Source organism: Ursus americanus, chromosome 5 (genome assembly GCF_024610735.1).
Source record: "Ursus americanus isolate L20-20 chromosome 5, mUrsAme1.1.p, whole genome shotgun sequence".
Lineage (NCBI taxonomy): Eukaryota > Metazoa > Chordata > Mammalia > Carnivora > Ursidae > Ursus > Ursus americanus.
This window is the reverse complement of record NC_142131.1, coordinates 85706110-85731678: the sequence shown is the minus strand read 5'-3', so window position 1 is coordinate 85731678 and position 25569 is coordinate 85706110. Positions and strand designations below refer to the sequence as shown.

Here is a 25569-nt window from a genome sequence, read left to right as displayed (position 1 = left end):
GATCTCCCCCCAAAATGAATAATGCCCAGAAAGCAGGCCACAAGGACCTCAAGCAGAAGTCAGTCCCAGGTGAGAAGTGACTCAAATGCTCACTTCTCTGCAGGGTTGGAGGGTGAAAGGGTTTTGGGTCAGGCTAGTCTCTCCTTGGTATTTAGCCGAGTGTTAAGTTGGGATGGAAGGTGTCTGGTTTGAAAGCTCCCAGGTGGCCATGGTTCCTGTGGAAGTATGGGTGTAGCACTGAGCAGTTTTGGACAACTAATAGCCTGAGAACAAGGGCAAGCCCAGTTTTTGAGTGCTCTGTCCTTGGGGGGGGGGATGGATCCATGTCTAAGGCTATGTGGTGAGCCCACTGTAGAGGAGCCTACTTGCACAAGCACAGAGCTGTGTTCTTGGTCTCCAGGTCCAAGGCACATAGTGATCCCTCTGCCCAGATGCCTCTTTGGCCTAGCAGAAAGCTAAGTTGTTGGTCCCCAGGACAAAGAGCACATGGTGATCCCGCTATCAAGGTGTCTGCTTGTCCAGAGCTAATTTGCTGGTTTCAAGGTCTAAGGGTGCACGGTGAGCTTGCTGCCCAGGTACATGTTTGGCCTAGCACAATGCTGGGTTATTTCTTCCCAGGAACAAGGACACATGGTGAGGCCACTGTCCAAATGCCTGGTTGGCCTAGTGCAGAGCTGTTGATGGTCTCCAGGTCCAAGGGCACATGGTGAGCCCATTGTCAAGGTTCCTGCTTGGCTTAGCAGAGAGCTGAATTGTTGGTCTTGAGGTTCAGGGACACTTGGTGAACTTTCTGTCCAGGTGAGTACTTTTCCCAATGCTGAGCTGGGATGCAAGACTCATGGTATCTTGGCACATGGCAAGCCTGGTTTTCTCTGGACACATGTATTGTGATGGACTGTGCTGGACAGTTTGTGGTACGTGGGCTCATGTTCTTTCCAGGGTTTGTGTAACCAATCTGCCCATTGTCGAATGGGTTCAGAGGCTCCCAGACTGAGGGCTCCTGATGGGTGCTCTGTTCTGAGAACTGAATTTCTCTGTGTTCTTTTGTGTCCAAGGGTTTCTGGTGTGTCGCCTCCTGGTCAAGCTCGTGTCTGGGGGATTAGTTTGTCCACTGCTTAGTTGGTTCAGACAGCTCATGGTCTGAGGGCCTATGTTCCAAGAACTCCCACTGTGTCCAGTGATGTGATTCCTTCTCCCAGTACTTAGTTGTTTCCTAAAATTCCCTCTCCACCAGGTGTCTGGAGGCATTGTACACATTGTGCACATCTGGGTTGGCTGGATGTGCAGGACACTCATGTGCCCTGTGCTGAGCTGGGCTGGAGGACTCCTGAGTAGTAGGGTGTTCAGTGCTCCTTCAGGACATGGGCTCAGCTTTCCTGTGCTGAGATCACTTGTGACCCCAGAGGTGTGGGGCCCAGCTGGCTGAGAATCCACAGCAATCTGATTCCCAGTTGCCCACTCCCATGTGCCAAATAGGAATGTGTGCCTGAACAGCCAAGCCATCCTCACAGTGGGAAATGGATCCAGGAGTCATCAGGTACAGGTTTGAGGACTCTCAGGACCACTGAGGGGCACAAAGATAGATGCAAAGATGAAGGTGGTGTGCAGAGTGTTGGCCAGAGTCCTGGGGCAGGAGGAGTGTGCAGGAGGCTTGCCCCGGAGAGGGGCAGAGAACAGGGCAGAGAACACGAGGAACAGCACCAGAAGAGCTGTGGCTGAAGTGCCACCACTCTCCTCAGTGAAGCCTGGGCTGTTGCCGTGCTTTTATAACAGCCCTGGGGTATCACAATGCTTCTTGTGATGTCACCACCATGCCTTGGCGAGTCATCAGGAATTTGTCACACTGGCCTCGGTGGCCATCAGCAGGCAGCTCAGCTGACCAATGACCAATGGATTTCTCAGTGACCCTCCTGATATCATTGCCTGGAAACCATGTTTTAAAGGAAAACAGGTAAACTTTCCCTCAGGATGAAACATTTGGGATGTATTTTTAGTGAAGTTCATGGTGAGGCTGAAAGACTCAACCAGTAGAAACCTAAATGTTTTACTCAGAGTAAACTAAAATACTGACACTGATATTAATGAAGACGTGGGCCATTAGACCCCAGGAAAAGTCACACTTGTGGGGTACGTCAGACAACATGTCACTAGAGCAAATAGTACTCTCAACTCATCCAGCAAAGCTTATATATAAATGTAGCAAAAGGTAGACATTATGTTTTTACATCATCCTACAATAAACCTATACCTGAAAGGATGAAGCTGTGTCACAAGTCATTTACCTGTTGCCAGAACAACATTCAGCTCTCATAAAAGTGGGACAACAAAATCCAGCCTGTCACCAGGTTCACAGCCTTCATACCCAGCATCCAATCAGAAAGTCCTGGGGGAGGAGTTAAGTTTGTCTCCTCCCTCAAATACAACTGCGTACTTATCAAACCATTCTTAACACCCAAGAAATCAATCAGAGACCTAAGAATATAGATGCTGGAATTCTACAAATAGAAAAGGGACCACCATTTGGAAGGTAGGAGATTGGAGATGTGAATCTGGGGTGATATAGCTGAGGATACAGCGGAGGAGAGGGAGTCTGCTAGAGGAGGCTACTGCAACGTATTATAAGCAGCAGGATGCAAATACAGATCTTTTAAAAGTTTGGATAAAGAAGATTTGTTATATATTCACAATGGAATATTACTTAGCCACCAAGAAAAGCAAAATCTTGCCATTTGCAATGATGTGGATAGCACTAGAGGGTATTATGCTAATTGAAATTAGTGAGTCAGAGAAAAACAAATACCATATGATTTCTCTCATAAATGGAATTTAAGAAACAAAACCGATGAACATAGGGGAAGGAAATATAAAATAAGATGAAAATGGAGAGGGAGGCACACTGTAAAGGACTCTAAAGTAGAAACAAATTGAGGGTTGCTGGAGGGGGGGTAGGTGAGGGCATGGGATCATTGGGGGATGGACCTTAAGGAGGGCGCTTGATGGAATAAGCACTCCGTGTTCTATGCAATGGATGCACCACTAAATTCTACCCCTAAAACTAATGAAAAAAATAATAATGTGTTCAGGAACCTTCTGTATTTTTCCCCACTGGTACACAGGAAGTTCCTATTAGTTATTGTTGAAAGAGTGAGCTGCCAGATGGAGCTGTCTCATCATGGAGCAGATACATAGGGTCTGGAGCTCAGGGGAGAGAAGAGTAAGGAGCAGAGAGGTGCTCTCTGAAGCAAGGGGTTAGATGGGCTTCCCTGTGAGGACCATGAAGAGGAGAAGAGCATGAAGGACTGAACACCACCCAAAGGAGCAAAGAGGAAAACTCTGGCGAAGGAAGCTGAAACTACAAATCACTCTTGAAAGACATTGAAGAAGACACAAAAAGATGGAAAAATATTCCATGCTTATGGATCAGAAGAATTAACATAGTTAAAATGTTTATGCTACCCAGAGCAATCTACAATTTCAATGCCATCGCAATCAAAATACCAATGACATTTTTCAAAGAACTGGAACAAACAACTCTTAAATTTGTGGGGAACCAGAAAAGGCCCCAAATCGACATGAAATTGTTGAAAAGGAAAAACGAAGCCGGGGGCATCAAGTTGCCGGATTTCAAGCTATACTACAAAGCTGTGATCACAAAGACAGCATGGTAGTGGCACAAAAACAGACACATAGACCAATAGAAGAGAATAGAGAACACAGAAATGGACCCTCAGCTCTTTGGGATACTAATGTTTGAGGAAGCAGGAAAAAACATCCAGTAGAAAAAAGACAGTGTTTTCAAGAAATGGTGCTGGGAAAATTGGACAGCTACATGCAAAAGAATGAAACTTGACTACTCTCTCACACCATACACAAAGATAAACTCCAAATGGATGAAAGACCTCGAAGTCAGATAGGAATCCATCAGCATCCTAGAGGAGAACATAGGCAGCAACCTCTTTGACATTGGCCACAACAAATTTTTCATGACTCATTTCCAAAGGCAAGAGAAACAAAAGATAAAATGAACTTGTGGGACTTCATCAAGATAAAAAGCTTCTGCACAGCCAAGGAAACAGTCAAAAAAACTAATAGGCAGCCCACCGAATGGGAAAAGTTATTTGCAAATAACACTACAGATAAAAGACTGGTATCCAAGATCTACAAAAAAAAAAAAAAAAAAAAAACTTCTCAAACTCAATACACAAGAAAAAAACAAATCAAAAAATGGGCAGAAGATATGAACAGACACTTTTCCAATGAAGACATACAAATGGCTAACAGACACATGAAAAAATGTTCAAAATGATTAGCCATCAGGGAAATTCAAATCAAAACCACATTGAGATACCACCATACACCAGTTAAAATGGCAAAAATGGACAAGTCAGGAAACAACAAATGTTGGAGAGGAGGTGGAGAAAGGGGATGCCTCCTACATTGTTTGTGGGAATGCAAGTTGGTACAGCCACTTTGGAAAACAGTGTGGAGGTCCCTTAAAAAGTTAAAAACTGTGCTACCCTATGATCCAGCCATTGCACTACTGGGTCGTTACCCCACAGATACAGACGTAGAAAAGAGAAGGGCCATATGCACCCCAATGTTCATAGCAGCATTGTCCACAATAGCTAAATCAAGGAAGGAGCCAAGATGCCCTTCAAAAGATGACTGGATTAAGAAGATGTGGTCGATATATACAATGGAATATTACTCAGCTATCAAAAAGAATGAGTTCTCAACATTTGCTGCAACATGGATAGCACTGGAGGAGATAATGCTAAGTGAAAGAATTCAAGCAGAGAAAGACAATTATCATATGGTTTCTCTCATCTATGGAACATAAGAAGTAGGAAGATTGGCAGGAGAAGAAAGGGTAAAGAAAGGGGGGGGTAATCAGAAGGGTGAATGAGGCATGAGAGACTATGGACTCTGAGAAACAAACTGAGGGCTTCAGAGGGGAGGGGGGTGGGGGAATGGGATAGACTGGTGATGGGTAGTAAGGAGGGCATGTAATGCATGGTGCACTGGATGTTATATGCTAGTGATGAATCATGGAATTTTACATAATAAACTAGGGATGTACTGTATGGTGACTAACATAAGATAATAAAAATATATTATTATAAAAAAAGAAAATAACTGAAAAAATAATAAAAGTGTAAAAGAATAAAATGCAAAGAATGCTCTATACTGTGTTTGCCAAGAGCTGAAACTTTGCAGCCCTCAGTGATCAGTAACCTTGGTGTGAGTGAGTTGTTTGTGCTGCACATCTGGGGGAGGGGCCTTGAGCTGTTTCTCAGGGGGAATTGTCCTAGGGGATCAGCTCCTGGAGTGCACAGGGAGGCAGGGCTGGGTGTGAGCTTCTGCCACTTCCAGTAGGTGGCACTGTTTTGCTTCCTATAGGCTTTCAGCCCTGTTGGGCAGGATGAATATGGCAGCACCCACTCTCTAGTCCTGGAGCTGAAATTCATGCCCCCAGTCTTCAGTGAGCCCTCATAAAACATAAATTAACCATTCTGTCTCCCTGGTTTCCCCTGCCTTTGCTTGTTTGTTTTTGTTTGTTTTTTCATCTCAGGCACACAACTGAGTTTCAACTCTCCAATTTGACAGACTCCTAAGGGTGAAGACCCACTCTGTCCCTCCCATGGGAGGGAGGGGGGTATCCCCAACCTTCTGCTTTTTGCAAAGCCCCTCCCAGGAGCGCAATTGGACCACCATGCGGTGGTTTGCTGTTTATGGCAACACAGAGCAGAAAACAGGCATCTAGACTCATTGGTTCAGCCCGCTTCCCTGCTCCTGTGCCTGGGAACTCTGGGGTACCAAGGCACCACCCATTCTTCTTGTGACTCCAGGGATCCTCAGACCATGCTGTCATATCTGGGGTTCTGCCTGGCTTCAGCGCCTGAGCACCGTTAATCTGGGAACATCCCATACATAGCAGCCTTCTACAAGTTCCGATTTTGTGCTCCAGTGCCTGTAATACATTGCAGTAGTCGCCTCAAGTAGGCTCTCTCCCCTCCACCATGTCGACTCCCAGCATTTCTTTCCTCAGATCTCTGTTTGACTTCTCAAGTGTCCATAATGATTTGATAACTTTCTAGTTGTATTCAAGGGACCAGACAAACTTAGGGGACCCCTACTCCTCGAGCACCATCTTTACTCTGCATGTACATTTTAACTACTGGATTTCTGATTTCCTTTGGGAAAAAAAGATGTTAGGCCTGGCAACAAAGAACTCCATGTCCCCAAGGCAGAGATCCATCACACAGGCCCTGTAGACATGCCCAGGTGTCCCACCCCAGACAGAGATCATCCTACCGTCCCTGAAAACGTGCACAGGGGCTTCACAACCCCAAGATATCCTCCCATCTTGAGACACAGGCCCCATCACCTGCTCCAGTACCCTGCTGGGCCCCACAGACAGTGAGGTTCCTGCCCCCAGAAGCTTCAGGAACAGACGGGCGCTGGGTTTTGGCCTCAAACTGATTTCTAACTCACTTTTCTTAATGGTTTCTAATCTAATTGCTTTCTAGATGTCATCTGGCTAGATCTAAATACAGCCAAATGAAACTTCTGAATGTTTTAGTTACATTTAGTCCAACCTTTAAAAACAAAAGGGAAGCAGAGCCACTGACCTGTGTCACAGGTGTTTCCCTGCATTGAAATGTCAGCCATAGGCTTTCCTGTGCATTTGTTGAAATAGAGTTAATATACAGTGTTATAATACTTTCAGGGGTACAGTACAGTGATTCAACAGTTCTGTACCTTGCTTAGTGTTCATCATGATGTGTGCTCTTCATCCCTCTGTCTCTTTCTCCCATCCCCACCCACCGCCCTCTCGGAACCATCTGTTTTTTTAATTTTTGATGTTGACTGACATGTTTAACAATTTACTCTGGGGAATACTTGGAGACATTTTTAAAGCTCATGAAGATGGACGTATATATTGGTGAATTGGTTCCTTCACTTATGATATAATCAGCGAGAACTTCCACCAAGAAGATGGAAGTTCTTTTCAATTTCCAAACAACTGAACTCTATCTTTCTTCTTTTGAGCCATTAGCCAACAGTGGAAAAATAAACAACATGGAAATAACATGACATTGAAGGCATCAGTCATCTCTACAAGGGGATGATGAAACCTGGCATTTCTTCTCTCTGTAACACCAGGTGCCTGGAGGGAGTTCTATATAATCCTGCTGACAATGACTAGAACTGTTTGAGGGTAAGTCAGCCCTGAACTGTGTGACCCTCCCCATTGGTCATCTAGGTGCCATTCATTGAGCAGAACAATCATGCTCCCCAATTATGGGCTTCACTAAGATATCCTCACCCCCACTAACCTTTGGAAGCACAGTCACTCCCTTGTCAGCATAGGCACTCATATTATCATGCCTCTGATGCAGCGTGTGAGGGCCCACTCAGCAGCACGAGCCATCCACTCCCAGACTCATTCTGGGCATTTCCCCAAACTGAAAGGACAGAGTACCCAGTGCCAATACCTGGAATGTCACAGGTACTCAAAGATGTTGTGGCATGAAGCATACATGATAAATCAATGCATCTCTACTGTGATACACACAGACCTCAAATTTGAATCTGTGCCCCTGGGTGTGAGGTCCCTGTGGGCAGAACCAGCATATCAGCATCTGGAACCTCATCCTATCCTTTACATCCAATATCCTAACACATCGTTGGCCAAAGTAGACACAACTAAATAAATGCATATGGAATGAATGAGCATAGTCTTTGCTGGCTTCTTAATTCTCAACTGTGCAAGCATGACAAGGATTGATTATCAGTCTCGAATAAACCTTGTAAGAGATCCTAGTCTACTTCTGCTTCCTTCATCAGACTCACAGTCTCTCCAGCAGTGGCTCTCAAGTCTCCTCTTTTTCACGGTAAGAACCTCTTTACTTTCCAGCTGCAAATCCTCCTCCACAATCAGAGTGATCTTCCTGAATGGTTTTTCATCATCGCATGCCCCTGCTCAGCAGCTGCCTGCTCCTACAGGGACTCAGCCCTGCCAGTGTCTGCTGAAGATGCTCTTAACCACTTGTCAAGGACCATGCCAGGGACCAGAGGGTTACTGTCACTAAAGATAAAAAGCTACAACCACAGGGTAAATCCATGTTAAATGAAAAGAGAACCAATACCTGCTTCTGACTTTAACAGACATATGTGACTTAGAAACAGAAGCTAAGTGGTGAAAAATGGATAAACTGGTTTTATGAGGAGTCCAGTTAATGGTGACTATGGTTAATCATATCATTTTGTATATTTGAACGTTGCTATGACAAAAGCCTTAAAAGTTCTTTTCACTTAAAAGAAAACATGTAACTGTGAGGAGAGATGTTAATCGGAATTAAGTGGTGAATATTTCACAATATAAACATGTATCACTTTGTTGTACCCCCAAAAGGAATACACTGTGGCATGTCAATTATATCTGAATTTTCAAAAATAAATGAATAAATGGGAATTGGCAAAATATAAGGTTTGTGCAACCATAAATAATTGCTTTTACACATGTCCTTGTATGTTCACCAGGAAAAATGAAAGTCAAAGGAAAGAACTCTGGTTGTTGAAAATCAGGGAAGACATCACAGAGGAGGAATTACATTGAATTGAGAACTGAAGTTTTCCCGTTTGGGAGGGTAGGACCTGGTAGAAGAGCACGCACAGCTGCACGTCTCAATCTGGACACTGCCAATAATCTTCCTTCTCTCTAAATGAATCATAGTCATTCCCTGAGAGGCAGGAAAGCCCCTTTGCCCTCCTACCCCCCCCATCTCTTCTTTCTCCCAATCTCCACAATATGCACTCCTCAAGACTCAACCCAAACCCAACTCTCTGTGTGACCTCTTCTGGTTAGTCCACACCCCCAATCACTGTCTGCTTCACACGGCTGGCATTTTAGTGTAGAGTGTGGTAGTCTCCAGTCCCATTTATTAGTTCCTTGTCAAGTTATGTTGTTCCATTTGTGTTGTGTGCTTTATCTCCCTAATGCACTGAAACCTCAAGTTTTTAGTGGTTTGTCTAGAAAGGTGTGAAAATACTTGCCATGCAAGTTTGGTATAATAAATACACAGTGGATTTCTGACTACTACCTGTGTAATTTCTATAGAATTTGCTACTATAATCCTATTTATTATTTATTTGTTTATTTATTTTTAAAACCCAGGTATTTATTTTCTCACAATTCTGAAAGTTAGAAACCTGAGATGAAGCTGTCTGCAGGGTTAATTTCTTCTGCTTGTATGTGGCCACCTTTTCACTGGGTGTTCTCATCATATCTTCTTTTCTGTATCCATGTCGTAATCTCTTCTTATAAGGACTCCCCATATATTTCTAGGGTCCCCCATATACTTTAATTTTAACTCAGTTACTTCTTTAAAAAAAAGCAGATTCTTTTTTAAATTTAAATTCAAGTTAGTTAACATAGAGTATAGTATTGGTTTCCGGAGTAGAATTTGCTGATTCATCACTTACATGAGGTTCAGGATATCTGTCAGCTTTAAATAAACAGTTGTATTGGAATACAAAGGAAGAGTTTCAGGATGTTTTTAATGCACAGCTCAGCATTATAGTCACCGCGGCACCAAACTAGACACTGCATTCTCCAGATGGTGGGGAGGGGTCTCAAAGGTTCTGAGAAAGTGGTGGTGAAAAATAAGGAGCTAAGAGTGGGCATGACCTGCCCATCCTACTCAACATTATTCACACACACACACACTGCCTCCTCTAGAACTCAAGGCCAGCCTCTGAGGTGGGTGCCACTCTGATAGAAAAGAGAGGGAAGCAAAGTATGTACACACAGGTATTTCTTTTTTTTTATTTTTTTATTATATTATGTTAGTCACCATACAGTACATCCCTGTTTTCTGATGTAAAGTTTGATGATTCATTAGTTGTGTATAACACCCAGTGCACCATGCAATACATGCCCTCCTTACTACCCATCACCAACCTATCCCATTCCCCCACCCCTCTCCCCTCTGAAGCCCTCAGTTTGTTTCTCAGAGTCCATAGTCTCTCATGCTTCATTCCCCCTTCTGATTACCCCCCCTTTCTTTATCCCTTTCTTCCCCTACTGATCTTCCTAGTTCTTATGTTCCATAGATGAAAGAAATCATATGATAGTTGTCTTTCTATGCTTGACTTATTTCACTTAGCATTATCTCCTCCAGTGCCGTCCATGTTGCAACAAATGTTGAGAACTCGTTCTTTCTGATAGCTGAGTAATATTCCATTGTCTATATGGACCACATCTTCTTAATCCAGTCATCTGTTGAAGGGCATCTCCGTTCCCTCCACAATTTAGCTATTTGGACAATGCTACTATGAACATCGGGGTGCATATGGCCCTTCTTTTCACTACGTCTGTATCTTTGGGATAAATAACCAGTAGTGCAATGCCTGGGTCATAGGGTAGCTCAATTTTTAACTTTTTAAGGGAACTCCACACTGTTTCCCAGAGCAGCTGCACCAACCTCCATTCCCACCAACAATGTAGGAGGGATCCCTTTTCTCCACATCCTCTCCAGCAATTGCTGTTTCCTGCCTTGTTAATTTTTGCCATTCTAACTGGCGTAAGGTGGTATCTTAGTGTGCTTTTGATTTGAATTTCCCGGCTGGCTAATGATTTTGAACATTTTTTCATGTGTCTGTTAGCCATTTGTATGTCATCATTGGAAAAGTGTCCGTTCATATCTTCTCACCATTTTATGATTTGTTTATTTATTTCTCGCATATTGAGTTTCAGAAGTTCTTTGTAGATCTTGGATACCAGTCTTTTATCTGTAGCATCATTTGCAAATATATTCTCCCATTCCATGAGCTGCCTCTTCGTTTTCTTGACTGTTTCCTTGGCTGTGCAGAAGATTTTATCTTGATGAAGTCCCACAAGTTCATTTTATCTTTTGTTTCTATTGCCAATGGAGATGTGTCATGAAAAAGGTTGCTTTGGCCGAAGTCGTAGAGGTTGCTGCCTATGTTCTCCTCTAGGATTTTCATAGATTTCTGTCTCACATCAAGGTCTTTCATCCATCTGGAGTTTATCTTTGTGTATGTAGCTGTTTATCTTTTTTGCATGTAGCTCTCCAATTTTCCCAGCACCATTTATTGAAGAGACTGTCTTTTTTCCACTGGATGTTTTTTCCTGCTTTAGCGAAGATTAGTTGCCCAAACAGCCGAGGGTCCATTTCTGGGTTCCCTATTCTGTTCCATTGGTCTATCTGTCTGTTTTTGTGCCAGTACTGTGCTGTCTTTGTGATCACAGCTTTGTAGTACAGCTCAAAATCTGTGATGCCCCCAGCTTTATTTTTCCTTTTCAACAGTTCCTTGGTGATTCAGGGCCTTTTCTGGTTCCATACAAATTTAAGGACTATTCTTTCCAGTTCCTTGAAAAATGTCATAGGTATTGTGATAGGGATAGCATTAAAAGTGTAGATTTCTCTGGGTAGCATGGACATTTTAACTATGTTAATTCTTCCAATCCATGAGCATGGAACATTTTCCCATCATTTTGTGTTTTCCTCAATGTCTTTCAAGAGTGATTTATAGTTTCTAGAATATAGATCCTTTACCACTCTGGTTAAGATAATTTCATGGTAATGTATGGTTTTTGGAGCTATTGTAAACGGGATGGATTCCCTAATTTCTCTTTCTTCAGTCTCATTATTCGTGTACAGAAATGCAACTGATTTCTGAGCATTCATTTTGTACCCCGCCACATTACTGAATTGCTCTATAACTTCTAATAGTTTGGGAGTGGATTCTTTTGTGTTTTCCATATAGAGTACAATGTCATCTGCGATGAGAGACATTTTGATTTCTTCTTTGCCGATTTGGATACCTTTTATAGCCTTTTGTTGTCTGATTGCTGTTGCAAGGACTTCTAGTACTATGTTAAATAATAGTGGTGAGAGTGGGCATCCTTGTCGTGTTCCTGACCTTAAGGGAAAGGCTTCCAGCTTTTCTCCATTGAGAATAATATTTGCTGTAGGATTTTCATATATGGCATTTATGAGATTGAGAAATGTACCTTCTATTCCTATACTTTGAAGGGGTTTAATCAGGAAAGGATGCTGTATTTTGTCAAATGCTCTTTCTGCATCTATTGAGAGAATCATATGATTTCTCAATTTTTGTTTCTGGATAAAATCTAAGACACTGTTGGATTTGCATAAGTTGTACCAACCTCGCATCCCAGGGATGAATCTCACTTGGTCATGATGGATAATCCTTTTAATGTACAGATGGATTCCTTTCTCCAGGATCTTGTTGAGGATTTTGGTGTCCATATTCATTAGGGAAATCAGTCTGTAACTCTCCTTTTTGACAGGGACTTTGGCTGGTTTGGGGATCAATGTAATATTGGCCTCATAGAATGAGTTTGGTAGCTTTCCTTCTGTTTCCATCTTTTGAAATAGCTTGAGGAGAATACGTATTATTTCTTCTTTGAATGTTTGGTAGAATTCCCCAGGAAAACCGTCTGGGCCTGGAGTTTTATTTTTTGGAAGGTTGTTTATCACTGACTCAATCTCTTCATAATTAATTGGCCTGTTTAAAAATCAATTTGGTCCTGTTTCAGTCTTGGTAGTTTACAGGTTTTCCAGGAAGGCCCCCATCTTTTTCAGATTGCTTAATTTATTGGCATAAAGCTGTTGATAAAAGTTTCTAATAATCCTTCCAATTTCATTGGTGTTGGTTGTGACCTCTCCTTTTTCTTTCATAATTTTATTAATTTGGTCCTTTCTTTATTCTTTTGGATAAGTCTTGCCAGAGGTCTGTCAATTTTATTAATTCCTTCAAAGAACCAGCTTCTAGTTCTGTTGATCTGCTCTGCTATGCTCCTGGTTTCTAATTCATTGATTTCTGCTCTAATCTTGGTCAGTTGCTTCCTTGTGCATGGATTAGGCCTGTCCCTCTGTTGCTGTACCAGCTTCTTGAAGTGAGAATATAAGAACTGCAGTTTAGATTTTTCTATTCTTTTGAGTGAGGCTTGGATGGCTATGTATTTCCCCCTTAGGACTGCCTTTGCAGTATCCCATAGGTTTTGGACCGTAGTGTTTTCATTCTCGTTGTGTTTGAGTTCCAATTTCAAAGCGTTGTGGTCTGAGAACATGCAGGAAATGATTTCAGTCTTTTGGTATTGGTTGAGACCTGTTTTGTGTCCCAGAACATGGTCTATTCTTGAGAATGTTCTATGGGCATTAGTATAGAATGAATATTCTTTGGTTCTGGGGTGTAGTGTTCTAAATATACCTATGAGGTCCAAATCGTCAAGTATGGCACTCAAATCCTTTGTTTCTTTGTCAAATTTTTGTAAGGGTGATCTGTCTATTTCTGATAATGGGGTGTTGAGGACCCCTACTATTAATGTGTTTTTATCTATATGTCTCTGGTTAAGAGTTGACTTGTGTATCTTGCTGCTCCCCTGTTGGGAGCATATGTATTTATAATTGTCATATCCACTTGTTGGATATATCCTTTAAGAATAATACAGTGCCCTTCTGTGTCTTTAACTATAGTCTTTAGTTTAAAATCCAATCTATCTGATATAAGAATTGCTACCCCAGCTTTCTTTTGAGGTCCATTGGTGTTAAAGATGGTATTCCATCCCTTTACTTTCAGTCGGAATGTATCTTTAGGTTCGAAATGAGTCTCTTGTAGACACGAAATGGATGGGTCATGTCTTTTTATCCAATCTGCAAACCTGTGGCATCTTATGGGAGCATTTAGGCCATTTACATTGAGACCAAATATTGAGAGATATGATTTTAATGATGCCATGTTGCCAGTAAAGTCTTTGTTTCTATAGATTGTGACTTTCTGTTCTCTATCACTCTTGGGGCCTTTTTACCTTTATAGAACCCCCCTTAATATCTCCTGTAGGGCTGGTTTCATGGTTATGAAATTGGTCAATGACTGGCGATTCCAGAAGGTCTTTATCTCTCCACCAATTCTGACTGACAGCCTTGCTGGATAAAGGATCCTTGGCTGCATGTTTTTCTCTGAAAGAGTTTTAAAAATGCCCCCCCAACACTTCTCTCATTCCAGGTCTGTGTAGACAGGTCTAATGTAATTTTGATACCTTTGCCTTGGTACGTGAGAAATTTCTTTGCCCTGGACGCTTTCAATACTGTATCCATGGATCTAATATTTGCGAATTGCACTATGACGTGATGTGGCGTGGGTTTGTCGCGGTTGAGGTTGGGAGGTCCTCTCTGCCTCTTGGACACGAATGCTTCTTTTCTTTGCTAGATTAGGGAAGTTTTCAGCTAGAATTTGTTCAAAAATCTCTTCTAGGCCTCTGTTTTTCTCCACCCTCTCGTGGATGCCGATGATTCTGAGATTGGAATGTTTCATTGAGTCAATAATCTCCCATAACCTACATTCCTGAGTGTGGATTTTTTTAAGTCCAGGTTCTATCTTAGCTTTTTCTTCTACTAATGCATCCTCCACTTCGCTGATATGCTCTTCTGCCTCATTCACGCTGGCCATCAGATCCTCTAGTTTTGACTGCATTTGGCTCATAGAATTTTTAATTTCTGCCAGATTCGCTCTCATTTCCGCCCTTAGAGATTTATATTCTCTTTGACATTTTCGTTAATACTGTTTTCAGTTGTACACATCATCTTCACCATTGTTACTCTGAATTCCATTTCTGATAATTTGGTTATATCCACATCCATTAGTTCTGTGGCACAGACCACAGACTCATTGTCTTTTGTTTGCTGTGGTGGTGTCTCCTTCTTGTCATTCTGATGAGGATAGGTTGCGGGTTTGTGCAGAGCCCAAATTATTGACGGGACCCAGGCCGTGCACCCTTGTTTTATAGGGATATTAGGGATGTGGGCTTCTTGATTTTTCAGCCTGCCTTCTGGGGGAGTGGGCTGCCACGCCAATACTCAGGCAACCCTTTTTGGGTAGAGTCTCCATGTCCCCTGCAAGGGCGGATGGGGATGGGCACACTGTGAGCCGGTATTTCCAGGCTTTTGTTCTCTGGCGGCTTTCCCTGGTGGTTTGCTGTGCCTCTTCTGAGAGTCAGAGCAGCAGTGGACGAATCTCAGCCTCTGTCACAGAACAGAGGGATCACAGACCATTCTCCACTGCTGTTCTGGCCACTTTAACTCTGTTTCTATTGGTGCTGCTCAACCCTGCAGCGTCCTGGGATATGTGCCCCACATCTGGTGTCCCAGCCCTCGCTTCCTTTTCTGGCGCGTCTCTGTCCTTTGAGTTTCTAACACTGCCAGCTGTCAGCCGCCCCTGCATGACTCCGGAGCTCCCAGTCTCAGTCTGGTTCCAGTGAGCACACCGGAGTTCCGTGAAAAGTTTGGTGGCGTGCGCTCCTGGGCTCACGGTCTCAGTCTGCTCTCTCGCGGGCGCCGTCTGCGAGTCCACCCGCTCCCCTATGCAGGTGGCTACTGCTTCCCAGCACCCAAATGCAGTGATCCCTACCCCTTCCTTTTATCTTCCCATATCTGTGCGTGGTTTCATGGCTCCCTGCTTCATACCTCAATACTCAGCTTGAAGATGTTCATTTGTAGAGATCCAGATGTATCTTCCTGCATCTCAGTCTGATTCCTTGGATGTTCAGGCTGGTCTGATACCTATCCAACTTGACTGAGGGGACCTGCTGAAAAAGGGGTCCCCTACTCCTCTGCCATCTTAACCCATATAAGAACAAGCTCCCTCTGTCCTTTTCCTGATGTGGTGTTCTCTCTCGTTTTCCATCAGTCTTACCGATGCTATACTGGGCTTGCTGGTAGCCGCTGTCTTCCAACTGCTCTTCAAGACCTCACACAGGTATTTCTGTACAGATCATTTCTGACCCCAGACCTCATAGCCATTGTGGGAACCACGGCTCCAAATTTTGGCCATTTAAATTCTTTGTTTACAACAAGCATATTCACATTCCATTGGCCAAAGCGAGTCATACAGCCAAGCCCATTCATTAAAAAAGTAAATGTTGTCCATTGGGAGGGCCATGCTAGGAAGGAAGGCAAAAAATTGGGACAAATAATACAATTTATTTACTTTCCTCGCTTATAATCCCCTCAACAGAGTGATCTTCCCTATTCTGTTTCCAGTGCCCAACACAATGCCTGGCATTAGTAAATGACGCCAAGAAGCTTGAAGGAAAGAGTGTGACAGTTTTGTTTTGTTTTGTTTCTAAACATGCATATGGTTCTGTTTCTTTCCATTTTGGATCCAGATGGATTTAGTTTTGAATCCAAACGCCGTCGTTTTCAGGTCAGGGGTTTTGGCAATAACATCAATAATAGTAAAATTAAGAACAGACAATATTTCTTGAGTGTTTACCGTGTGCCAGAAACACTGGTAAGGGTCTTAGGTTTGCAATGTCACTTCAATTTTCAAACACATTAATGAGGGAGGCATTGCTGTCTCCATGCTGTAGACGAGGTGACTGAGAATCAGAGAGGTTCAGGAATGTACTCAATGTCACACAGCTAGAAGGAGGTGGAGCTATGATGTGAACCCACACCCACTAGGCTCTATAGACTCCTTCCATGCACCATGTTATAACACAGCTAAATGCTAAGGTAAGTTCAACCAATGCCACTTTCCTCATCTGCAAAATAGGGACATGCAATAGCATGACCAGTCTGTAGAATTGTTACCAGGTTCAGAGAAAAGTCCTATCACTGGCCTGGCACAGTGAAGCATCCACCCTGGGCACTCAGCAGCTATCACTTCTTTCTATCCTTTCCATTTCACATTTGACTCCAGCTGCCAGATTGATGGAAACTTTCCTTGGGGTGTGATCCTCATAATCCAGAGATGTACCTTAGATAAACCTACACTACTCAACCACTAAGACCCTCCTGGGCCCCCCACTCTAATCTTCTCCAAAATCCAACCATGAGGAGTGAATTTCTAAAACCCCTGGGAGGACTGGCCCAGTGGCTCAGCATTTCCCTTGGCTGATAATGTATTCATGAACCTTGATGGGTTCTGAAGTTAGCCTCCCTCCAAGGCGGTGGATTTATAGAGATGGGTATACCAAGGCATGTTCACATCTCAGTTGAGTAGGTGGAGAGAAAGCAAGCAAGTGGCAAGGGTAAAGTTGCCAGAGTGACCTGTGAGGTGCCAAGCCCAGGAGCAGGGTGGGTCTTCCCATACTCCACTCAGAAATTGCAGACATTGAGAGTGGGAGGAGCAGTTTGTCTGCACAATCAAGGAATGTTTGTTTTGGAGAGCACGGTGTTGGACGAGAGGAGAGAGAAACATTTAATGAGCACCTACTGTGTGACCAGCACCTTAGCCAAGTAAGGCTATTGGACCTGAAATAAAATGTCTATTTTACAGTCAGGAAATTGAGACACTGACAAGTGGAATAATTTGAATAAATTTATAAAGATAAGAGTTCAAGATGGGGACCTAGTTCACTTCACCTATGGTGAGAACTGAACTCACAACCTCCACAGACACACCAAGTCTACACATATTTATAGAGCAGATCCTCTTGAAGAAGAACTGAGGGCCGACTGAACAGTGTCTGCACAACACAAGTCAGAGAGACAGAGACAAAGGAACATAGGAACCACACACTCAATATCCTGCCAACTGCAGTGCCAGGGATAATTCTAGGGACTGTAAGATGATTTGTCTCCCCTGGGTCACAGAAAACAAGCTACAGTTTAAAGGGCAACTAGGGTGTTCTTCCCCCGGGCCGCTTTCAATACTGTATCCTTGGATCTAATATATGCGAATTGCACTATGATATGACGTGGTGTAGGTCTGTTCTCATTGACCTTGGGAGGGGTCCTCTTTCCCTCTTGGACATGAATGCTTGTTTCCTTTGCGAGATAGGGAAATTCTCAGCTACAATTTGTTCAAATATCTCTACTAGACCTCTCTCTTTCTCCACCCCTTCAGGGATGCTGATGATTCTGACATTGGAATGTTTCCTTGAGTCAGTAATTTCCCGTAATCTACATACTTAAGATCGGATTTTTTTGAGTCAAGTTTCCGTTTTAACTTTCTCTTCTACCATCCCATCCTCCAATTCACTAATTCGCTCTTCTGCCTCATTTACCATGGCCATCAGAGCATCTAGTATAGACTGCAATTGATTCATAGCATTTTTAATTTCTGCCAGATTCACTCTCATTTCCACCCTTAGAGATTCTATATTCTTGTTAATATTTTTGTTAATATTTGTTTTCAAGCCTCCACATCATCTTGACAATTGTTACTCTGAACTCCATTTCTGACAATTTGGTTATATCCATTACCAACAGTTCTGTGGCAGAGGCCACAGACTCTATTTTCTTTGTTGGGGGGGGATTTCTCCTCCTCCTCATTCTGATGAGGAGAGTTTGCGGGGTTGTCCAGAGCCCAAATTATTGACCAGGACACAGGCAGTGCACTCTTGATTTATAGAACCTTAAGAATGTGGGATTCTTGATATTTCAGCCTGCCTTCTGGGGGAGGGGCCTGCCGTGGTGATATTCAGAAAATCCTGATGTACAGGGGGAAAGTATCAAAATCATGTCAGACCTGTCTACAGAGACTGGGCAAAGCAGGAATGGTTGGCAGGGTATTTTCAAAGCTCTATCTGAGTAAAACATGCAGCCAAGAATCCTTTATCCAGCAAGTAAGTCATTCAGAATTGATAGAGAGATAAGGACCTTCCAAGATCAGCAGAAACTGAAGGAATTTGTGACGACCGAACCAGTCCTACATGAGTATTAAAGGGGGGTTCTATAAAAGTAAAAAGGCCCCAAGAGTAATACAGAACAGAAAATTACAACCTATAGAAACAAAGACTTCAAAGACAACATGACATCATTAAAATCATATCTCTCAATAATCACTCTCAATGTGAATGGCCTAAATGGCCCCTTATATGCCACAGGGTTGCAGATGGGATAAAAAGACATAACCCATCCATTTGCTGTTTACAAGAGACTCATTTTGAACCTACAGATACATCCGAACTGAAAGTGAAGGGATGGGAAACCATTTTTCATGCCAAAGGCCCTCAAAAGAAAGCTGGGGTAGCAATTCTCATATCAGATAGATTAGATTTTAAACTAAAGACTGTAGTTAGAGATACAGAAGGACACTATATTATTCTTAAAGGATGTATCCAACAAGTGGATATGACAATTATAAATATATATGCTCCCAACAGGGGAGCAGCAAGATACAGAAGCCAACTCTTAACCAGAATAAAGAGACATATAGATAATAATACATTAATAGTAGGGGACCTCAACACTCCACTCTCAGCAATAGACAGATGACATAAGCAGAAAATCAAGAAAGAAAAAGAGCTTTGAATGATATACTGGACCAGATGGACCTCATAGGTATATACAGAACACTACACCCCAGAACAACAGAATACCCATTCTTTTCAAATGCACATGGAAATTTCTCCAGAATAGGCCATATCCTGGGTCACCCAACAGGTCTCAACCGATACCAAAAGACTGAGATTATTCCCTGCATATTCTCAGACCACAATACTTTGAAACTCGAACTCAATCACAAGGAAAAATTTGGAAGAAATTCAAACACTTAGAAACTAAGAACCATCCTGCTCAATAATGGTTGGGTCAACCAGGAAATTAAAAATCAATTAAACAATTTATGGAAACAGAGGAGAATGAAACTACAATGGTCCAAAACCTATGGGGCACTGCAAACGCAGTCCTAAGGGGAAAATATTTAGCCATCCAAGGCTCACTCAAAAGAATGGAAAAATCTAAAATGCAGTTTCTGTATTCTCACCTCAAGAAGCTGGAGCTGGAACAGAAGAACAGGCCTAACCCACACTTGAGAAGGCAGTTGAGCCACTTTAGAGCCAAGATCAATGAAGTAGAAACCAGGAGCACAGTAGAACAGATCAACAGAACTAGAAGCTGGTTCTTTGAAAGAATAAATAAAATCGATAAGCCACTGGCCAGGCTTATTCAAAAGAATAGAGAAAATACCCAAATTAATAAAATTAGGAAGGAGATGGGAGAGATCATGACCAACACCAATGAAATAGGAAGGATCATTAGAAACTTTTATCAACAACTTTATGGCAATAAATTAAACAACCCGGAAGAAATGGATGCCTTCCTGGAAACCTATAAATAAGAGACTGAAACCGGAATAAACTGATTTTTTAAACAGACCAATTAATTATGAAGTGATTGAAGCAGTGATTAAAAACCTCCCAAAAAACAAGACTCCAGGGCCTCACAGATTCCCAGGGGAATTCTACCAAACATTCAAAGAATAAATAAACCTATTCTCCTGAAGCTGTCTCAAAAAATAGAAACAGAAGGAAAACTACCAAACCCATTCCAAGAGGTCAGTTTGACTTTGATCCCCAAACCATAAAAAGGAAAATCATAGACCGATATCCTTGATGAATTTGGACACCAAAATTCTCAACAAGATCCTAGCCAATAGAATCCAACAGTTCATTAAAAAGATTATCCATCAACACCAAGTAGGATTCATCCCTGGGATGCAAGAGTTGTTCAACATTTGCAATTCAATCAGTGTGAGAGTTCATATCAACAAGAAAGGAGTCAAGAACCAGATGATCCTCTCAATTGATGCAGAAAAAGCATTTGACAAAATACAGCTTCCTTTCCTCATTAAAACACTTCAGAGTGTAGGGATAGAGGGTACATTCCTCAATTTCATAAAAACCATTTATGAAAAGCCTACAGCAAATATCATTCTCAATGGGGAAGAACTGAAAGCATTTCCCTTAAGATCAGGAACACAACATGGATGGTCACTCTCACCATTATTATTCAACATAGTACTAGAAGTCTTTGCAACAGCAATCAGACAACAAAAAGGGATAAAATGAATCCAAATTGGCAAAGAAGAAGTCAAACTCTCTCTCTTCACAGATGAGATGATACTCTGTATGGAAAACCCAAAAGACTCCACCCCCAAATTACTAGAATTTATAAAGCAATTCAGTAATGTGGCAGGATACAAAATCAATGTTCAGAAATCAGTTGCATTTCTATACACTAAAAATGAGACGGAAGAAAGAGAATTTAGGGAATCCATTCCATTTACAATAGCACCAAAAATCATACGTTACCTTGGAATTAACAAGAGAGGTAAAGGATCTGTATTCTAGAAACAACAAATCACTCTTGAAAGACATTGAAGAAGACACAAAAAGATGGAAAAATATTCCATGCTCATAGATCGGAAGAACTAACATAGTTAAAATGTCCATGCTACCCAGAGCAATCTACACTTTCAATGCCATCCCAATCAAAACACCAATGACATTTTTCAAAGAACTGGAACAAACAGACCTTAAATTTGTGTGGAACCAGAAAAGGCCCTGAATCACCAAGGAACTGTTGAAAAGGAAAAACAAAGCTGAGGTGCCGGATTTCAAGCTATACTACAAAGCTGTGATACAAAGACAGCATGGTTCTGGCACAAAAACAGACAGATAGACCAATGGAACATAATAGACAACCCAGAAATGGACCCTCGGCTTTTAGGGCAACTAATCTTTGACAAAGCAGGAAAAAAACATTCAGTGGAAAAAAGACAGTAATGGTGTTCGGAAAATTGGACAACTACATGCAAAAGAATGAAACTTGACCACTCCCTCACATCATACGCAAAGATAAATTCCAAATGGATAAAAGACCTCAATGTGAGACAGGAATCCATCAAAATCCTAGAGAACATAGGTAGCAACATCTTTGACATCGTCCACAGCAACTGTTTTCATGAAACATCTCCATAGGCAAGTGAAACAAAAGAAAATAAATTAACTTGTGGGACTTCATCAAGATAAAAAGCTTCTGCAGAGCCAAGGAAACAGTAAAAAAAACTAAGAGGCAGCCCATGAAATGGGAGAAGATACTTCCATTTTCACTACACATAAAGACTGCTATCCATGATCTACAAAGAACTTCTCAAACTCAGTACACGAGAAATAGATAATCCAATCAAAAAATGGGTAGAAGATATGAACAGACACTTTTTCAATGAAGACATACAAATGGCTCACAGACACATGAAAAAAACTGTTCAAAATCATTAGCCATCAGGGAAATTCAAATCAAAACCACATTGAGATCACCTCATGCCAGTTAGAATGGCAAAAATTGATAAGACAAGAAACAATAGATGGTAGAGAGGATGTGGTGAAAGGGGATCCCTCTTACATTGTTGGTGGGAATGCAAGTTGGTACAGCCACTTTGGAAAACAGTGTGGAGGTCCCTTAAAAATTCAAAATGGAGCTACCCTATGACCTAGTGATTACACTACTGGGTATTTACCCCAGAGATACAGATGTAGTGAAGAGAAGGGTCATTTGCACCCCAATGTTCATAGCAGCATTGTCCACAACAGGTAAATTGTGGAAGGAGCTGAGATACCCTTCAACAGATGACTGGATTAAGAAGATGTGGTCCATATATACAGTGGAATATTACTCAGCCATCAGAAAGAATGATTACCCAACATTTGCTGCACATGGACAGGACTGGAGGTGATTATGCTAAGTGAAATAAGTCAAGCAGAGAAAGACAATTGTCATAAAGTTTCACTCATTTATGGAGCATAAGAAATAGGAAGATCAGTTAGGAGAAGGAAGGGAAAATGAAGAGGGGGTCAACAGAAGGGGGGATGAACCATGAGAGACTGTGGACTCTGGGAAACAAACTGAGGGCTTCAGAGGGGAGGTGAGTGAGGTATTGGGATAGGTCGGTGATGGGTATTAAGGAGGGCACATATTGCATGGTGCAGTGGGTGTTATATGCAAATAATGGATCATGGAACATTACATTATAAACTAAGGATATACTGTATGTTGAGTAACATAACATAAAAAATATTATAAATAAAATAAAGGCAAGTAGGATATGAAGGATCCACCCATCAAGAGCCCTAAATGTGGAGGGGGTGGGGCTGGATCAATTTCTGTGTCAATGTGTTTGCAAGAGTCATCGTTCTGATTCCCCTCCACCTTGATAACATGGACAGAAGCAGGATCTGTGCACCTAAGCCAGCTTACTACCTCACTGAGTCCTGGGTCCCGAGCCCACTGAACCCCAGCTCTGCCAAGAAGGCTGCTACAGCATGGCACACAGTGGAACATCCCGGGTCAGCATTCATGACAGCTGCAGACATCACACCAAGATGACACAGGTGGTAAGCACCCCAGAACACTCCAGGCCTGCAGACCACAGCTTGCTAGGTCACCCCGATATGGAGGGCTACATGACCTTGAATGCTTCAGCTGCAACTCCCCTGACAAGGAGCCCCCTATGTGGAAAGCCCAGGACCCCCCAGCCTGCACTCTGTCAGGACACTCACAGGGCTGCAGAACCCAGGACACCCCAGCTTTCACCCACTTGAGTTTCAGCCATCCTGCTAGGAGATCCTGTGCACAGAGAAACCCCACCAATTCTGAATCCACTCCAGTTACAGCTACCCTCTCAAAGTGCCTTCTCTGAAGAGAGCCCTGGGACATTCCAGCCCATCCACTTCAGCTACAGCTGTCCTGCCAAGGCACCCCCTGTGCAGAGCACCCCAGAAAATATCGGCTCCTTATCTGTCTCCACTCCAGCCACCCTGCCAGGGGGCCCTCTGCACAGAAAGCCCTGTGAACCAGGTTGTAACCCCTTCAGCTTCAGCTAGCATGCCTGGGTGCCCTCAGTGTGAAGATGCATGCACCTGCATGTTTCCTGTAGCATGACTTACAATAGCCAGGATATGGAAACTACCCAGGTATCCACCAGAGATGAATGGATAAGGACTGCTCTTCAGCCAAACCACCACCTCCCTGCTTGTCTAGCCTGGATTCTCTGCCTGTTCCCCTAGATCTCCCACTATATCTGCACCATCTTGAGGGTCCTAACCCAAAACCTGGTGTCTGCAAACCCCATGGCCCCTCCAGAACCTCCATGTTCACACACTCTGCCAGCACCCCCACAAATCACCACAACCCTCAGGTCCCTGCACTCCACCTGCACCCCAGAGAGTCCTAGCTCACACCGTGGTGCCCCTGTACCCCTGGCCAGAGAAGCACCCAGAAGTACCTGCAGATCCTGATCCTCCTCCTTGGTAGCAGCAGACTGGAGCCCCTGGACCAGGAAGCCAGCATGTGGGAGAAATTCTAGGTGAAAAATAAGCACAAGACTCAGAACGTGGCTTTTCATGCACTTCAAGGGATCACACAAGGATCACCACCTCTTTCCAACTCTTCGAAGCGTGTTGTTGCTGATACTACATTACAGGTTAGAAAGGATTCTGTGCCTTAGCAGCCAACGGTGTTCCAGCAGCGCCACTGCGGGAGAGGACACAACAAAGTTTTGTAGGAATGCTAACAATTACAGAGTTCCTAAATACACCACAGAGGTGGTATAAGTCAACCCTGGTACAGATTTATGAATTAGAGGCACATAAGATTGAAACGGGGGGAGCTTCATCCCCAAGAAACACGTAAGCCTTCAGGGAATATAGCTCCAGATGCAAACATCTTCCATGCTGTACACACTGATCACAAATGAAATCCACTCATTGCCAGTTATTGATCCTATCAGTGGGCTTCAGTTTATACATGTACCCACAAAAGAATCCTCACGTTCCTCCAGCATTTTATGTCTGTTCTGCCAAAGCCTGCCTTCATGAAGCAGAACCTGGATGTTCTTGCATGTGGGACCCACCACAACATCCCTTCATCCACCAGGAGACTCCCTTCAGTACAGCCTTGAATGTCTTTGTAGAAGGACAATTGCTGGCCTTCCCTGTGGTGCACAAGTCAGGAGAAGTTGTGGATAATTATTCCAAGTCTGATGTAATTAAGCTTGCTGCTGAGAAAACGTTCAGTAACCTAGATATCACAGTGACCCAGGCCCTCAGCACCACTCACAGTGTCTTGAGGGTATTTTGAAGTATGGTAGGATGGAAATCCTGGACAGATTAGTGTGGGCTGACCTCTGGGCTGCTGGTCACAAGTGAAGCAGATAACACCAGGGGTGTCATTTCCCTGTCAGACGTGTGGTAAGCCCTGATACTCATGCCTGCAGGTGCCAAGCAGAAGGAGACAGATGCAGAATGACCACTGTGCATGGAGAAGCCCTTGGAGAAAATGTGAACAAGGATTCTGGGTCAGGATTTGCCTCCTGAACACTGACTGTGATAGAAGATGGTGAAATGGCTACAAATGTGTATCAGGGTTTAGTGATGGGTATTTTTCCCAGTGATGTTGAAACTGAGCATAGGAAACAGATTTTATGTGTTTGAAGTTTCAGGGTTGCATTAAAATACTATTTGCAGAGTTGTGAACAATTTCAGATGCTATGTGTTATCAAAGTGCACCGTGTACTGAATTTTTTAAATTATTTTTCATCTCAACGAATTCACTGGTGCGTAACAGGTAATACAACATAAGTGGAGAGCATGGCCTATTCAGACCTTGTGCCTTCTGTTAGCACACGGGGTATTTCTTCACTATGACCCGTGGCAGCTGGAACCACATGGGGCTGCAGTGTGAACACCTTTGAACCTTTCTCCAACCACTTTCTTTTCCTTAAATTTGT

General features: G+C 42.9%; 1 pseudogene; it reads left to right on the top strand.

Annotated features, from left to right (window-relative positions):
- Positions 1-1591: 1591 nt before the first annotated feature.
- On the top strand, positions 1592-25088 carry LOC123791185 (5'-AMP-activated protein kinase subunit gamma-1 pseudogene; annotated as a pseudogene).
- Positions 25089-25569: the final 481 nt, after the last annotated feature.